The following is an 18,856-nucleotide window of genomic DNA, read 5'->3' as shown; positions in this document are numbered from 1 at the left end:
GATGTTGGAAGCTGGGACAATGGTCTCATCCAAGACAGTGAGCAGTTGAACAGGCTGAAATCTACGAGACAACGCATCTGCTTTTACGTTCTTGGAACCAGGGCAGAACGAAATTATGTAGTTGAAGCGAGTGAAGAACAATGCCCAACCGAGCCTGTTTGGCATTCAACCTCTTGGCAGTCTCGATATAAGATAAGTTCTTATGGTCGGTGAGCACCGTGATTACATGATTCGCTTCTTCCAGCCAGTGCCTCAAATCCTCAAATGCCCATTTGATGGCAAAAAGCTCACGGTTCCCCACATCATAATTCCTCTCGGCTGAGGTGAATTTCCGGGAAAAAAAGTGCAAGGATGTAATTTATCACTCTCAGGAACTTTCTGCGACAGGATAGCACCCACACTGACCTCGGAGGCATTCATCTCACAAAGAAAAGGAAGATCCAGATTGGGATGTCAGAGAACAGGAGCAGAAGTAAAGGTGGACTTTAAGGAGTTGAAAGCTTGAAGAGCTTGGATTAACCAGTTTGCAACATCAGCTCCTTTCTTGGTAAGCTCCACAATTGGAGCAACAATGGACGAGAAGGATTTTATAAATATTCTGTAATAATTGACAAAGCCAATGAAGCATTCTACAGCTTTCAAATTGGTTGGTTAAACCCAGTACAAGATAGCCTTGACTTTGCCAGGATCCATCGAGAAGCCTCGGGACGAGATGATGTATCCAAGAAATTATACCTCTTGGATCTCAAATTCACACTTCTCCGGTTTCACATATAAATTGTTCTCCAAGAGTTTCAGTAGCACCTGTCTCACATGGTAACAATGTTCTTCCAGGGATGCAGAGTAAATCAGGATATAATCGAGGTAGACGACTGCGAAGACTCCAAGATATTCCCTAAAAACATCATTGATGAAGTCTTGGAAGATGGCTGGGGCATTGGACAGGCCAAACGGCATCACCAGATATTCATAATGGCCAGTATGGGTGTTAAAGGGCATCTTCCACTCATCACCTTGCCTGATACGAACAAGGTTATATGCTCCCCTGAGATCTATCTGAGCCACGGAAGACCTAAGACCAGTGGTGCCAGTGGGCATTGAAGCAATAGGAATGTTATCTCCTCAGAATGCAAGGCACCTATGGACAAACGGATGGGAGGTGTTTGAGAAGATATAGCAATCCTGGAAAGTTCTTCACTATTGAGACCCACCACTGAGAGGTTGTGCTAACGGCTCAGACGCCAATCCCAAAGTCAACCGACCACTTGCAGAATTCCATACTCTGCAGCCCTTTGACCATGTGGCCAGAACCGAACGTTCGTTTTTGCCATTGCCGCCTTATCCAGATCATCGTACATAAGACCTAAGGCAGGGAAAATAGCATCTACCGTCAGGAGGGCACTGTGTGTGGAAGGAAGACTAAATGCCCAGGTCTGAGGATCGCCTTGAAGCGGGAGATTATAATGCCAACTCGTTGGGTCTCAGAACCCGAGGATCTGGGTCAAAGCTCAAAATATAGTTTGCAACTGTTGAGAAAATCTTTGCGCCTGCCAGAGAAATGGTCTGGCAAATTTAGTATAGGTTCAGGAGAACCAGCTGGAGCAGGAACGGCTCGTGTCTCCTCGACCCGGAGAGATAGCTCTTGAACTTTCTGAGTCAAGGCCTGAATCTGAGCAGCATGTATTTGAGCTGGCCGGGATCCATGATAACATTTCAACAGCTCTAATTCTAATTGAGGCCGGTGATAATGTCACGATTCCCAGACGGAATCAACACTGAATTAATGTAGAACGGAGGATTGTGCAAAGCGAATGATTGGGGTACGCCTTGAGGATAGGTGGTGATATGCAGCCCCTGGGGCTATGTAGCTCTAGTAGACCAAGAGAAATTATAATGGAAGCATCCCTCTACAGTCTTGAGGCTGGAACACTTGGCAAGCTGCGACTGTTACCGCCTTGAGGGCTGGAAAGATGTTACAACGAATGACCTTTGGGCCGTGTAACAAGATGCGGCCTCTGGGCCGTGTAGCAGCCTTGGGGGCTGGTAAGCCTTAGTGAGATGTTGCCTTTAAGCCATGAAGCAAGATGTGGCCTTTGGGCCGTGGAGCAGTCTTGGGGGCTGGTGAGCCTTGGTGAGATGTGGCCTTTGGGCCGTGAAGCAAGATGCGGCCTTTGGGCCGTGGAGCAGCCTTGGGGACTGGTGTGCCTTGGTGTGCGGATTGTGCCGCTGGGTTGACACAAGCGACAGTACACTGGCTTATGTACACTTGGTGCAGAGATGCGACTTGTGCCGCCAAGTTGATACAAGTGGCAGTGCAGAGGCTTGTGTACACTTGGTGCAGAGGTGTGGCTCGTGTCGCCGAGTTGACACAACCAGTAGTATACAGGCTTGTGTACACTTGGTGCAGAGGTGCGACTTGTGCCGCTGAGTTGACACAAGCGGCAGTAAACTGGATGACACAAACAGCAGTTGACTTTAATGCGGACCGTGCCGCCTGGAAGACACAAATGGCAGGTGACTGTGATGCGGACCGCGCCGCCTGGATGACACAAATGGCAGGTGACTGAACGAGGCAGACAGGGAGACTGGAAACAGGAGACTCACAGCTGAACCGGAAACACGTGAAACGCTATCACCGGCATCAGAACAATGCATCAGCCAATTAGAAAAAGGAGGACGCACGAATCCAGATCCAACAACAATGATGTCAGCCAGATGGAAGTACTTTACAAGTTGACAGCATGACATCTCTGTCTCCCAGCAACTGGTTCGTGAGAAGCACCATCCAACAGGACGCGACTGTGGCTTGTGACACCTAGTAGTGCATCTGCTACCTTTTCCGCAGGGATGGCGGATAGAGCCAGATACAGTGAAAATGTACCTCTTCCCCAATCTACTGACCACAGGCAGGGGACCTACTATGACCACAGCTACTCAATGAAAAGGTTCCCTTTCTATTGGCAAAGACAAGTATAGTGCGATGCCCAAGCTGATTACAAACATCATAGTTCCTACAGAAGGTCCAGGCATTAACCATCATTCCAGGCCAAAATAAGTTCTGTGTCAATTGCTTCACTATTCAGTCCTTCCTCTGGTCTCTGACCATAGGTATTTTGTAGGTAACTGACTTTAGTGGCATGTGAAAGCTCAGTGGTAACACCAGTTGTACTTGTTCCCTGACAGGACAATACCTTCATGGCTACCCTGCAAAATTACCCATTGCACCAGGTTAGAGACTGTACGCAAAGTCACAGAGTCCTGCCTGCTTCTAGCAGGTATGGCCCACTATATATAATATATATTGCACTGATAGGGCTGAGGCACAAGTGCCTCTTTGGGGACCCAGGAGTGTAAGGGAGACATAACTACGCTGATAGGGGTGAGGCACAAGTGCCTTTTTGGGGACCCAGGAGTGTGAGGGAGACATAGCTACGTTTTGAAATGGCACCTGTAGTAGACCCCTGATTATGGGGGTATAGGTGTGCCTTCATGTGTGACCTCGCTATGCTTAGTACCGAGGCCCTGACTATCTATTGATTTTCCTGTGCTCTTTAGTTCACAATTGCACCCCAAATTTTAGTACAAAATGTGTTTACTAACAAAGCCACAATTGTCAGCATTTGCAAGGCAACAACTACCTTAGGATGCATGATAATGGCAGATATTTACATTTGTGCCAAGTTTACCCCAGACACGTGTTGCAGACATCTAACACCCATTTGCATCCATATTTTAAACCATTTATTTTAAGTACAACAAACACCCTAGTTATTGTGCATCAATAACACTGCAATACTGTACAGCAGAAACCAATCTCATTCAGATTGAGGGGGAGATGTTGCCTTGGAGAGTGATAAAGTGAAGTTGCCCAAAGCAACCAATCAGCTTCTAACTGTGATTTCAAAGACTGTGCTAGATAGATGGCAGCTAGAAGCTGATTGGTTGCTTTGGGCAACTTCACCACTTTATCACTCTCTAAGGCTTGGTACATCTCCCTCTGAATGTGGAGACCAAAATACAGTTGAGAGTCAAGGTGGACACCTAGGCAGAGAGCTTGAGGGTGTCAGACTGGGGTTAGCACTGTCAGTATTGAGTGAGGTTTATTGGACCCCCTCAGTTTTTATCAAGAACCATCGCAAGGTTGGACAGCCCTCGCTGCTGGGAATCTGCAAGTAACAGCCCTTTCACTGCCCCTAGAGATGACTATGTGGGAATGTAGGCAAGCTAAGTTAAGGGTCACTAGCGAGTGTGCAGAACGAGAATTTGGCACCAATCTGACATCAAAGGTCACTTGATCATTATTATTATTATTATTGTTTATTTATATGGCGTCACAAGTGTTCCGCAGCGCCTCACAAAGTACATAAACAAATAGGTTGATTTACATTCACTTACAATACAGGGGGATACGTTTAGGAAGCCGGTGGCCGTAATCCCAACCGCCGCCTTCCCGAATCCTCTATCCCGCCTAGGGATAAATGACTGGCATCTAAAATCATTTTCCCGGCGCCGGGAGACAGGCACCCGGCATTCCGATCGAAGGGATGCCGGGCGCCGCGAGAGGACAGCCGCGGGGTGGAGGGTTAGGTTTAGGGCACCCGGGGGGGAATTAGGGTTAGGCACCCCCCGGGAGGGTTAGGGCTAGGCTAGGGGGAGGGAGGGTTAGGATTAGGCACCCCCGGGGGGGATTTAGGGTTAGGCAACCCCCCCGGGGGACTTAGGTTTAGGCAGCGGGGAAGGGGGGGTTAGGGTTAGGCACTTAGAGGGGGGGAGGTTAGGGCTAGGCACTTGGGGGGGAGAAAGGGGTTAGGCACCCCTAAGGAGGGTTAGGGTTAGGGGGTTGGTTAGGTTAGTGAGTACTTACCTTAGGAACGATCGGGATTTCCAGCGCTGTCGGGCTTCTGCTGCCGGGCTCTGCTGTTTTGTCGGGCTGCCACAGCCGGGAATCGAACTGCTGGTCATGCGGCAGCAGGCTTTTCATACCGAATGCCAATACAGGACATGGATAATATACATTGCTACATTCGCAACCAAAAAACCCAGATAAGCAACAATGCAACGCAATCAAATGTTAGGTGCCCTGGTAGAGAGTAAGAAGTAGATGAAGGTAGAGTAAGGAGAAGCACAAGAGGGTAGAGGGCCCTGCTCATAGGAGCATACATTCTAAAGGGGAGGGACAGACAAACAGGGGTGACACAGATGGGGTGGGCAGGGAGGAAGGAGTATGTAGCAGCAAGTTAAGATGAGAGCTGGAAGGCTTTTAATGAAATAGTGGGTCTTGAGAGCCTGTTTGAAGGATTGAAGAGAGGTGGAGAGTCTGATGGGAAGCGGGAGAGAGTTCCAAAGGTGGGGAGCAGTGCGGGCAAAATCTTGGAGGCGGGAGTGGGAGGAAGTAATCAATTGGCATGAGAGGCGGCGTGCATTTGTTGAACGAAGAGGGCAGACCGGAAAGTGAAGGGAGATGAGATCAGAGATGTAAATGCGAGAGGAATGGCTGAGGGCTTTGTAAGTGAGTGTGAGAACCTTAAATTGGGTTCTGAAAGGGAAGGGGAGCCAGTGGAGAGCTTGTACGAGAGGGGAGGAAGATACAAAGCATTTTGAGAGGAAGATGAGCCTAGCAGCAGCGTTCAGGACAGACTGGAGAGGGGAGAGAAGGGAGTTGGGGAGGCAAGATAGGAGGAGGTTACAGTAGTCCAATCTGGAGATGACCAATGAGTGTATGAGGGTTTTAGTGGCATCCTGGGTGAGAAAGGGTCTAGCATGGAAATATTTTTAAGATGAAAATGACAGGACTGTGAGAGATTCTCGATATGTGGTTTGAAGGAGAGGGAGAAGTCCAGAATATCTCCAAGACAGCGCACTTTGGGGCTAGAGGAGATAGTTGTGCCATCAATTGATAAAGAAATGGTGGGAAGTGTGGTTATGTAGGGGGGAGGGAGTCATGAGAAGAGACAGAGAAGGACCGGTCTGAGAGGTAGGATGACAGGAGAGGGCAGTGTCACGTAGACCAAGGGAGTGAAGGATTTGCAGAAGGAGAGGGTGGTCCACAGTGTCAAAAGCAGCAGAGAGGTCAAGGAGAATGAGTAGTGGCCCTTGGATTTAGCAGCAAGGAGGTCATTGCTGACTTTTGTGAGGGCAGTTTCAGTGGAGTGAAGAGAACGGAAGCCAGACTGAAAAGGGTCAAGGAAGGAGTGGGAGAAAAGAAAGGTGGTAAGGCGGCTGTAAACAACACGCTCAAGGAGCTTGGAGGCAAAAGGGAGGAGATAGATGGGACGGTAGTTGGAGAGAGTGTTAGAATCAAGGGTAGGTTTTTTTAGTATGGGGGAGACAAGGGCATTTTGAATGCAGACGGGACAGTGCCTGATGATAGGGAGAGATTAAGGAGGTGGGCAAGATGGGAGCAGGCAGAAGGAGAGAGGTAGCGGAGGAGACGTGAAGGGATAGGGTCAAGGGGAGAGGTGGAAGGGGGGGAGGACTGGATGAGGGACATTACTTCCTCTCCAGATACAGGGGAGAAGAAAGTTAGAGTTGGTAAAATGGAAGGAGAGGGGCTATCTGGGAAAGGTGGAGGTGGATAGCAGGGGGACTGGTGGGATATGATGTCCTGATGTATGGAGTCAATTTTAGATGTAAAGAGAGTAGCAAGGTCAAGGGCAGAGAGCGAGGAGGGGAGGCAAGGAGGGGGTGGGCGGAGGAGAGACTTGATGGTGGTGAAGAGACGTTGGGGATTTGAGGAATGAGAGGAAATGAGGTTCTTGAAATATGACTGTTTAGAGAGGGAGAGGGCAGTACTGTATGATGAGAGCATACATTTGAAATGGAGAAAATCAGCCTTAGAGCATAATCTTCTCCACTGTCGCTCGGCAGTTCGTGTACACTTTTGCAAGTATCTGGTGCATTTGGAATGCCAGGGTTGAGGTGTAAATCTGCGAGGGTGAATAGTGATTGCCAAAGTAACAGAGTCCAGAGCAGAAGTAAGGGAGGTATTGTATAGGGAAATGGCTTGTTCAGGGCAGGAGAGAGACAGGATAGGGGAGAGAAGTGAGTCAAGCTGGGAAGAAAAAGAAATGGTGTCAATAGCTTCAACGTTGCGCTTAGGGATGGTGGCCTTAGGAAGTAGAGGAAGGGAAGGAGAGAGGGATAGGTTAAAAGAGAGAAGGTGATGGTCAGAGAGGGGGAATGGGGAATTGGAGTAATCAGAAATATCACAACAGTGAGTGAAGACCAGGTCAAGCGAGTGCCCACTCACATGGGAGGGTGAGCATGTCCATTGGGAGAGACCAAATGAAGACGTGAGGGTAAGGAGTTTGGAGGCAGAGGCTTCTGTGGGGATATCAATAGGAATATTGAAGTCACCTAGGATATAGAGGTAAGGTCAGAGGAAAGAAAGTGAGGGAGCCAGGAAACAAAGTTGTCAATGAATTTGGAAGGAGGGTCAGGGGGACAGATACTCTAAGGTGAACTGGTTGGAAGAGGCGTATAGCATGAACCTCAAATGTAGAGAAAGTAAGAGATGGTTCAGAGGGTAGGAGTTGGTAGGAGTAACCGGGGGATAGAAGGACCCCTACCCCACCACCATGGTGACCCCCAGGCCGAGGGGTATGAGAGTCTTAAAAAAAGGGGTGTCATGTCTTAAAAAGGCTTTAGTTCCACACCCTAACAACCAGTGGGTGCTCGAAACACACCACACCAACTGCCTGGAGGATGACAGGGAAGGAGAAAGTCGGCAACTAAGCACCACAGACCCACTACGGCAGTGAAGGACAGGGGAGACCCGACAGACTGTCCACACAGACCCATCATCGGACACCAGCACAGTGGCACCAAAGACCCTGCCACCATAGCCGGTAAGTGTGCCCAGCAGTGAGACAGAGAGGTAGGGTTAATTGTCATGTTTTCAACAGAAATAAAGATGTGACCTCTGAGGCGGCAAGATGACATCCAAGATGAAATGGCAGAAAGGCATTGAGTGAGAATTTGGAGAGGATAGTTCAATTTGGGTATCATCTGCATACTGTAGATACTGAAATACCTAAGAGCTGATTAATTTCCCAAGAGAGGTAGAGGACCTAGGACTGAGCCTTGTGGTTACCTAAATTGGTATATGGGTTTAACAGGATGGTGAGTGTGCCCCTTTAGAGGGTTACTCTCCTTATGTTACTTACGTCACCCTATGTACACTGTGGATGTGTAACTACAAACTCTTTTGTGCCCTCTGGACAACTGTAGTGTAGCAACCTGTCTTGAATTGGTAGAAGGTGTTAACCGGGTGGTGACTGCTACACTACAAGTGTCCAGAAGGCACAAACGGGTACGTAGTTACACATCTATAGTGTACATAGGGTGACGTAAGTAACATACGCAGAGTAACCCTCTAAAGGGGGACACTCACCACCCCGTTAACCCCATATACCGATTTCAAGATAGGTTGCCACACCATAGGTGTCTAGAGGGAGACGTAGTGTCCATTCAACACTACGGATGGAGGTACCCTAAAGGAGCCTGCTAATATCCCTGGCAACCATCCCACTCCTTGGGATTTTATACAATCAGTTGTTTATTTTGGAGCACTGTGTCTTCTAAGATAAACAATGTCATATACATATCCCATCTGGTCCTTCACATTCATTATGTTTTTAGGAGTACTTAGTTGCAACTTTACCCTTTGTAGCCATCCACTGAACATCAGGTGAGCGCTTAGTACACAATTGCCACATTTATTACAAATCAGGCAATGACAATTTTGCTGAATTTCAGGAGAAAAAAAATCATATTTACAGTAATACTGCTAGTGACATTCCTAGTTACTGTGACCTCATCCTTATCAAAATAACCCAAGTAGTACAACTGCATAGGACCTTTAACTTTACCTTTTCAAGAAAATATATACTCTGTGACACACAACCACAAAGAAGTGAAGGAGTCAGGGCCTGGAGGCGCAGCTCCCGTAAAGTGGGTAGAGCTGGAGGTAAACTCGAGGCACTTCATCCTGATGACAGCCAGATCTCCAGTCAGCGTCAGCATCGCAGGTGTGGCAGTGACTGAGGCTGATCGGGTGGAGTAGAAACTTCAGGCCGAAAGGAGGGGAAAGGAGCAGCCCTGTAAGTACCACTGAACATTTGCCCACTGCTTCCCTTCTACAGCCAGGGACTGAGACAAGTGATACAGCCCTATGAAGTTAGCTAAAGGTCCCTCAGTGATGGCTGATAAGTTTACTGATATAGACTAAAGAGTGAAACACCAAAAGGGACAGTCACTACACAAGCCTTTACCTCAGGGGAGTTAATGAGCTGTTAACACTGTCACTGCTGAAATTAATTCCATTAAGAGGCAATTAAGATTAATGAACAATTCCTGCAAAATAAATATATAAGACAGTCTCGTAAACCCATTAAACCAACGATTTACAGAGTCTCAGAGCCTGCAGCCCATAGGAAGCTTCAGCAGCCCCAATATCACTAACCTGTGTCAGGATAAATAAAGACTGGGATAGTATATATTACATTTACAAAACGTAATTATATGTATATTGTCATGTAGAGATATTGCTTATCACCAATTGCTTACTTCTTATGGGTGATCATAAAGTTATACTGTATGTCTGAAGTGTTAACACTGATGATGGAGTTACATGATAGAAATTCCTGAGTACTGATATTGGAAAATACTTGTAAAGTGTTGCATAAATATAAGATATTGGGGTCTATTTACTAAGCAGTGTTAGGAGACAGAGTGAAAAGTGATGTCTGTGATAAGGTGCCAGCCAATCAGCTCCCAACTGCCATCTCACAGGTTGTGTTTGAAAAATGACAGTTGGGAGCTGATTGGCTGGCAACTTATCACAGATTTATCACTTTTCACTCTGTCTCCTAACACTGCTTAGTAAATAGAATCTCCTAACACTGCTTAGTAAATAGACCCCATTGTGTTACTGTGTGTAATTTGCTGTTGTGTAACCCTTGATTAAGAGGTTCCGAATTTGAATTGAAGAGATCCAGATAAATAAAATTAAACGTTATTTTGACCATTGTACCATTCATTGTGTTGGGATTGGGGCCATCCGCCTCTCTGCAGTAAGTGTAAGCTCAGAAGATCACAGGTACGTCCAAGGCAGCACCCACCACACTAGAGTGATACAAATATATCAACCACTTCCACTGAACGGGCGATATATCTATCTATGTGTACAGCGGATATGTCTGTGAACGACGTCGTTCACAGATATATCCGATCTGCTGTGCAGCACAGCAGATGGGCAATATATATGAAAGTTATATTGGTCATCTACTGGTGTGTACCTGTGACACGCTGATCGCCTGTACAAATGCTGCAGGGACCCGGCGGTGATTGTGAGCTCGACTAGGCCGGTACTTTAAATGTCCGCCCAGTTGAGCTGTCAAGCCCGGCACATCGGGTAGACGATTGGTAAGTGTGTACACAGCTTAACTGAAGAGGAGATTTCCCTCTATCAAACAAATCCCTTGTGCCATACTGGACAATGGACTGACTGAGACACTCCCAAAATAGTTGTCTCCCAGACACCCCAGAGAGTGACCGCAGCCTTCTGTAAAGGACTGTACATGTGACCTGACTGTAATCGCACTCAAACATTGGCTATATGAACTCATGGTAAGTGAGAGTCATTTCCAGAGTAGGACTAGGCACTGCAACTTTTGTGGAACTAGAAGTTCCAGCGACTATGTATGCTGAGACTTGTATTTCCAACCTGATCCAGGGTAGCATGGTGTCATTATCATCATGGGAAATATTACAGCCAGCCTTATTACATTGTAATATTATATATATTACATTATTAATTATATATTATAGTATTGCCGTAAACGTATGGTAGAAAAAAAATCTGTTAATTAAACGTTTATTAAACTCTTGATCTATTTACTTCATAGTAGTGAATGTAGTTTTGAAATACATATTTTATTTACTAGGGAATTGTAAAAAAAATAAATAATTGAAATGAATTAAATAAAACAATTTTTTTTTAATTTGCCCAATTTGTCATTGAACAAATATGAATTTCAGCTTTGAAAATGATGTATTTTATTGTTGTTCAAAGATGACTACCTAAAACTTTTGTAGAGACGCTTTATTGTAGAGATTATTTGTAGAAATACATTGTGTAGCAGTGCTGTATGCTATTATTAATTCTGAATTTACAGTAGCTCTCTATTTGAGCATAGTCCTAAACAGCTGCGTTTACATACTGAATTACTAATGTTGAACAGTACTTTATTCCATGACAATGGCAGCCAGTTAAGTATTGTTTGGGTAGGGCAGGACACTCTCCAATTTGGGCCGCCTAATCTTTACTTGCACAATCTTCTTGAAATGATTTTAAAAAATAGGCCTGTATGCCTTGTGCTTATAGCAGCCATGATGGAGGATATTGAAACAGAAGAGGCTGGATGAAGCTGTAGAGACACTGGAGGGCTGGAGAGAAAGAATGGAACTGCTGGAGAAACACTGGGGGGCTGTAGAGGCAGAAGGGAATGGCTGGAGCGATATTGGGGGTCTGGTCTGGAGACAGAAGGGCATTGCTGGAGCTGGAGTGACACTGGGGGGCTGGAGAAAGAGAAGGGGGTTGGCTGAGTTGGTGAGACACTAGGAAACTGGAAAGACAGAAGGGGCTGGCTGGAGCTGGAGAGACATTTGGGGTCTGGAGAGACAGAAGGAGGCTGGCGATGGAGAGACACTGGGGTCTGGAGAGACAGAAGGGGGCTGGTTGAGTTAGAGAGACACTAGATGACTGGAAAGACAGAACAGGACTGGCTGGAGCTGGAGAGACACTGGGGCTAGAGAGACAGAAGGGGACTGGCAGGAGCTGGAGAGACACTGGGGGGTGGCGAGACACTGGGAGGCTGACTGGAGAGACATTGGGGGCTGTCTGGACAGAAACTGTGGGGCTGGAGTTCCAGAAACATGGGGGAATGAAGCTGGAGAGACACAAGGAGGGATAAGGTTGAAGAGACCTGTGGATAATTAGAAGGAGATTATCCACAACTGACAGGATTACTGGAACATCACTTCCTCCTTTGCACCTCCAGCACATACGCAAGCCAGAAATACCAGGGAGGACGTACCTGGAAATACCAGTGCTGCCTTGGACGTACCTGGGCACTGTCTATTTTGACCCTAGGTGCCTAGGATGAACTTTTGACCCTAATCACAAGTGACTACCATACACATGACAGTAAAGGAGTTAATTATGTACATCAGTGGTAAGGAGTAAACCAATACAAATCATGCCTACTCTCCCGGAACCACCTGGAGACTCATACGTTTTTTGGTAATCCCCTGGCTCTAGGAAGAGTGAGTACTCCTCCCACATGCTGCACACTTCCAAGTGAAGTGAGCAGGATGGGTAAATTAATCCCTGGAATCGCATTACATGAAGAGGGGGGGAAGGGCCTAGTGATACAATTCTATGTTAATCACATTATTTTACCCCCATCCCCTATTTATATACATATATAATAATGAAGAAAATATAGGGATGGTCATTGGTGGGGTGGCCATCGATTATTATCATCAATGGGCCCATCAATTGCCATCGATGGCACACAAACCATCTATGATTAACCATCGATGGTTTGCACCCCCTCGATGGTCACCTCTGCTGCGGGCATGCCGGGCCGCGGACCAATGAAAAATGGGGGCGCTTAGCGGCCGCCAGGGGCAGGGCTGAGCTCTGTCCTGCCACTAAAAAAAAAACATAGGCTCCTGCTCAACGATCGATGGCAGAGAACCAATGGCAAAAGTAGTTGACATCGGCCAGCAACCATCAATGTTTTGGAAACATTGATGGTCGATGGCCATCCCTAAGCAAATAGTCCAGCCCTGACCCCATCTCCGGCCACCTGTGTCTCCTCTCTGGGCTTCTCACGGAAAGAAGATTTTGAAATTAGGCAAGTATGATACAAATGCAGAGAGAACATGAAAACTCTATGCAGATAGTGCCCTGGTCAGAATAGAGTACAGTGCTGCTAACCACTGTGCTATTGTGCTGCTCAAATGTACATGCCATTTGTTGTACATCTGTTGTGTTTGGATCATGTTCCCTCTGTTGCTACAGTGTTTGTTGTCACTGTGTTGCTATGTCATCTTCTTCATGGAGTAGTTTTGTGGGACTCCTGTGGTTTTGCAATGTATATTTGTATTTAATGTCTTTCATGTTGTGTTTTTTCCTGCTCAAGTCTTTTACATGATATGCTGCAGCCTCAGGGTCTGTTCTGTGTCCAGCTGTGTGGTCTGTGGGAGGAGGAGGGGCTGTGCCTGGTGTGTGTGAATGTGTGCTCTATATAAGCCTCTGCAGGCAGCTCTCTAGTCTTGTACCAGTGAAGGATCTGCACAGCATCAGCAAACTGCAAGTGAGCACAGGGACAAGGTGAGTGTGAGCAGAATACTGTGTATGTGGCTATGTGCACAGGAGAATATTAATTTACACTTTATTTTTGCATTAGAATTAAATAAATATATTGTATTTTATTGTATTTTAAGGAAACAACCCCAATGAGTTACCTACCTTTTTTATTATGTTTTGTATTCAGCAAACATACTTTGCAGAATGAATGCATCCAATTGGGACTCAAGCAGATAGAGTCCATCTATTTCTCATCCAGTAAATTCTATATGTAATGGTGAAATCTTCAAACACCTTGACTTAGAAGACTATTTCCAGCAAAACACCTTATGGACCTGCACAGACTTCTAACCATTAATTCTGTATACTAAAGTCACATTCACATAAAATATGTTTATTCCTTCATAAAACAATTCCCAGCTCTGCAATGAATGACCAGATTTCTAATCAGATAGTTATTTCAACAATCTACATAATTTTATCTTCAGTGTCTGATTCAATATATTCAGTGTATAGACTGAGGGGCCACTACGCTGCTAGGCAACATACAAGTGATAAGATCTAATTATAATGTATTTACTCCTGACAGGTGGTCAACCAAATATATGATAGTTTTAATTCTACAAATTGTTTTAAACTGTCTACAGCTGGGGGCACACTGTACAATTTTTACTTATGATGTGATCAACTCATGATTTGCCCTTGCGAGGAAAAGCTCAGATATTCACACATACACACTATACAACTGTCTCTCCAATCCTACTATTTATCTGTCCTGATCATTGGAAGGTAAGATCATGTCCCTGTACAAGCTGCACAGATATCGGTCAGCAGAACGTACACACTGTACAATGTCTGGACTAAACTTTGGATCTCAAGCATGTACATGAGATGAGAGAATCATCTAATCAGACCATTTTCTATGATAAATAGAGATTGTACTTGTGTTATATACAATTCTCTGTCAGATCATACAATTACCTGCTGATTGCACAGACACTTGTACAGTGTGTACCCAGCTTTAGTTCAGACTCCTCAGAAGTGTATTGTAGTTTAGGTTTGTTTTTTCTTAAGAGCCAGATGCAAGATTAGACATATCCTGGAGTTTATAGATCTGTGTTGTGTTCCTAAGCAGAGTATCTTACATTATAGTTCCTGATGGGTCTTTCCAAGGGAAAATATTTACAATTGCAAGGCCAGGTGATGAGAAATGAAATAACATGATGTTACTTATCAATTGATTTTAAAAAGTGATGTTAAGAAAATCAGCACAGTTGTGGTAAACTAAAAGGCAGTAATGCTAAAGCTGGCCACACACATAGCGATATTTTACCCGATCTGGCCGATTCCGACACATTGGAATGACAGATCGTGTAAAATATATCCAAATCGTGAGTCCCCACTCACAATCACGATGCGATGCGCATCCCCGCTGGTCGCACATCGTATCGTCAGGTCTGCCGTGCAGTAGGGCAGATCTGACAATCTAGGAGGCGATGCACTGTGAAAGTCTGACTGCAGGAGAGATCGTATGAAGATTGGACACCAAAGCATGTGCAAATCATGTGCAGAGCTGCCGGGGAGAGTTTCAAGGTAAATCGCACACATCGGCTGATCGTGTGCAGATCGCCATGTGTGTGGCCAGTTTAAGATTATTATTATTATTATTATTATTATTATTACTTTATAAAAGCCAGTTAATGGACTCGCCAAGTTGAGAAATTAAGCTAAAATGAAAACCAGTTAAACATTAAATTAGATGAATAAAGGGTTGGGAGGTGTGTATTAAATGCACTTTCATGCTAGTATTAAGCTGGATACACACAGCGATATTTTTGACAATTTCCAACGGAAATTTGTGCAGTGTGTGTACGCACTGTCAGGCGGTGCGCGCTCCCGCGGGGTCGCCAGCCGCATCGTCAGGTCCGTCCTACATGCTGCTCAATCTGACGATCGCTGGGTACACACATCGTTTAGTGTGTACCCAGCTTTAGACTCGGGAATAATGCAAGCCATACTTACATACTCTCTCAGAATGTCTGGAAGACTCACAAAATTCAAAAAACTAACTCAAACTACAGAGACAGCAGACCAGACCCCACATCTCTTCCCTAGGGAAGTGGGTGTTCCAGGGGCTTGAAGATGTGTTTTGCAGTGATCGCATTATTGTGGCCCTTCCCCCTATTGCACAGTGCTGCAATTTGCGGCATTGCACAGTGGGGACCCGGCCACGAGGGCACGATATGCACCACCACACTCCTGCACCTCCCACCTGGACCTCCACTCCTGGCAGGATGCTGGAAAAAAAACATGTTGTAAGTGGATTGGACTTGTCCACACATGGTTGCTTTACATCAATTTTTGCTGTTCCTTATACCATTCAGAAACACTGTCATTCAGTAACATGCTCATTAAGTACATTATACACTATAGTACAGCAGAGTTTTGAGATGCATTAATGAGCATGTGTCTAGCATTGTGTGGACAATGGGCCTGATTCAGCAAGGATCGCTATTGCGGTCACGGTAGCAATTGGAAACTCAGTTCTGCTGCGACTAATAATTGCAAAGCTCTCACAGACAACATGCAGATGCCCACTTCCTCTCTCGCACATCCGTAATACCTTGTAATCCAGCCAAAACATCGGTTACATCGGAGCCACTCGCACATTTAAGGCAGGTCTGACCCTACAACTAAATTTCTAGTTTTCCTGCATGCAGTGAGAGCTCAAGCTGCGTATGCCACCGCAGTGGCTAATTTATGCACACCCCTGCAACGGCGTTCAAACGCACTGGCACGCCTGCGTTTCTCTGACCACCCCCAAACGGTACTTACTGTCAATTACTCTGCGATGGGTCTGCGTAGTCACTGCAATCGCACACCCGATTGTATCGGTGCCATAGCACACGCGCACTGCGATGCATGCGCAGTGAGAAACCGGCCGTCTGCATACGCTTTAGCAGTTGCAATACTTGCTGAATCAGGCCCAAAGTGCATGGTTACGTCTGTGGCTTTTGCATTTGCTCCTAAACCCCAGTTCCAAGGGGCCTTTTAGATCAAGGTTTCCTATAGTTTGTCATGGTTCAAGAATAAGCCCTGTACTGTTATCAATGTATATTTAGTAGGTCATGGTTCCAAAATAAACACTAATGTTTTTATCAACATTTGATTAGTTTGTCATGGTTCCAAAATAACTTTTATATTCGCAATATTTGTCTGTTTTTGAAAGGAAATTTACTTTTATTTACAATTATCTTCTTAATCAAGATGACTGTTGGGGGTCTAAATTTCTGTCTTTCCCTTGGCCCCCAGATTTCTTAAGATGACTGTTGTCAATAATAATATTAATTACTAAGTGACAACTAATTAGTTTACATGTCTAAGTTAGTCTTCAAGTTTAATATGCAGCATTTAAGGACAGGTATATTACTATATCTATAGATTGTAAGCTTGCGAGCAGGGCCTTCCTACCTATATAGCTGTCTGTTATTACCCAGTTTTGTTCTATTAATGATTAAATTGTAAAGCGCAATGGAATATGCTGCGCTATATAAGAAACTGTTAATAAATAAATAATAAATATATGTAACTTGGCACATCCTAATGAAAGTACTATTTAGGTGATTATTGAGTACATTGGCCACACTATATAGTGACCTCTTTATATCAGAGAGGAAATATATTATCATCCACAGGCCCTCGTGCGATCGCTGCCATGCCTTGTGCATAGCTTAAAACAATCATTAAAATGTATGATGTCATCTCATACAGGTTACAGCGTGTTTTAGACACCACTGAAAAAGACTAAACCATAACCTAACGTACTCTGAGTGAGAAATATCAGTCACGTGTACTACACTTTTATGTCAGATGTGTCTCTAAGTGGAATCTGCTTCGTGGCACTGAACAGTCAGTAGTGAAACAAGGGTATAAAATAAGACAACCGTTTGGTGAGACAGATATGGTCTGGTTATTCATACTAATGCTAATGGCTGCTTTGGTGTTAAGCCTGTGACAGATTGTGAGAGCAGTTTTAGGGAGTCAGGGAGGCAGTTATCAGGTGGAAATTGGGTCACCCAGGAAACATCTGTTCTTCTGCTCTTCCAGTGACTTTCAAATATTTTTTATATTTAGAGCACAGAATAATTTATTCTTATTTGTATCATTAATTGCAAGTTATTTAACTGGAATTAATTGAGTAAATTGGTATGTTTATTTTTTTTTTATGTTAATAAACATAAGTATAGCAGCATAAGGTGTTGAGTGTTTTACATTTGCTGTACTCTTCCAAAATAGTTATATTGTTAGGTGCAACAATATTGGAAATTCTCCAATGCAATTCTTTCCCGAATTTAAGGGTTCATGTATTACTACAACCTCCATCATGATGATAAGTAAGATTGTTTTATCTATGCTTATTGTGGTATTATTATTATTATTATTATTATTATTATTATTATCATCATCACTGGCAAGTAGCCTATGAAATATAACAAAGACAATGCTTCCCCAGAGTGGTCAGTGTTAACTGACCACTTTTCTTTTTCAGACCTGTCTTTTCAGTTGTGCACAGCTTGTAAATAAAAAAAAAAAAATATATGTATAAAAACATTTTATTTTATAAATACCTTAATCTCTTAACACCATTGAGAGTTACTTTTTAAACAGGCTTCCTCAAGTTGCTAGTGATTACAGTTGCAATCCAATTCCAAACTCCCATTGCTTTTCCAGATGAAATTCACTTTTTTTTGCGCACCCCCCTGAACAGGTGAAAAAGTAGTGAAACTCTTTATTTTAAGGTAAAAATGTCTGGACACAGGGCCTGATTCAGAGAAGTATGCAATACTGATATTTACGCATGATCGAGCGATTGTTGGGGGAAGGCAATGGGGGTAGTTAGAAAAAAAAACACAGGCGTGTCTAACCATTAAACTTCGTTTTCTGGGTGTGCATAAATTAGCCTTTGCGTTCATGCTGGCAGTTGGAGAGCCCTCTACATGTCTGAAGACCTGATGTGTCTGTGGCAGGTTAAGGTGCATACACACGGTCAGATTTGTCAGATGAACGATTTGACCAATGATTTTAACTATTTGAACTATGAATGATTTTTGACTGCATTAAAATTAATGGAATCGTTCAAATCTGACTGCAAACACATCAGATGTGAGATACAGTTATCTGACCATCGGGATCGTTCATCGTTCAGACATGTCAGATTTTCCTTCAGATATGAACGATTGAACGATTTTTGAAAATCATTATCGTTCAGATCTGAAGAAAAATCTGACAGTGTGTATGCACCATTAGACTTACTCAGAAGACTGATGGGCATCTGACCTGTGTTCAATCAATGTTTCCAGTTTTTAGCGTGAGCAGCGAATATGAGACGCTGTTAGTGGGGGTCTCTAAGCACTGGACAGGAAATGAGTACTTGGTATAATTCGTAGCTGCGTTCTGTGCGACATCACCGCTGCCATT

The 18,856-nt window shown here is 44.5% G+C and overlaps 1 protein-coding gene across 2 annotated transcripts in view; it reads left to right on the top strand.

The window, feature by feature from the left end:
- The first annotated feature begins 13,333 nt into the window (after positions 1-13,333).
- Positions 13,334-18,856, top strand: part of PLTP (phospholipid transfer protein) — a 61,459-nt gene continuing 55,936 nt past the window's right edge. The window contains exon 1 of one of the 2 annotated variants that reach the window (XM_088481922.1): positions 13,334-13,402. The gene's annotated coding sequence lies outside the window, so the exon portion shown is untranslated. The remainder of the gene's footprint in view (positions 13,403-18,856) is intronic. The other variant, XM_088481923.1, reaches the window with a different exon arrangement.

This window comes from Taudactylus pleione, unplaced genomic scaffold (genome assembly GCF_031769625.1).
Source record: "Taudactylus pleione unplaced genomic scaffold, aTauple2 ptg000279l, whole genome shotgun sequence".
Taxonomy (NCBI): Eukaryota; Metazoa; Chordata; class Amphibia; order Anura; family Myobatrachidae; genus Taudactylus; species Taudactylus pleione.
The sequence above is the reverse complement of the archived record's forward strand: the minus strand, read 5'-3'. Positions and strand labels throughout refer to the sequence as shown.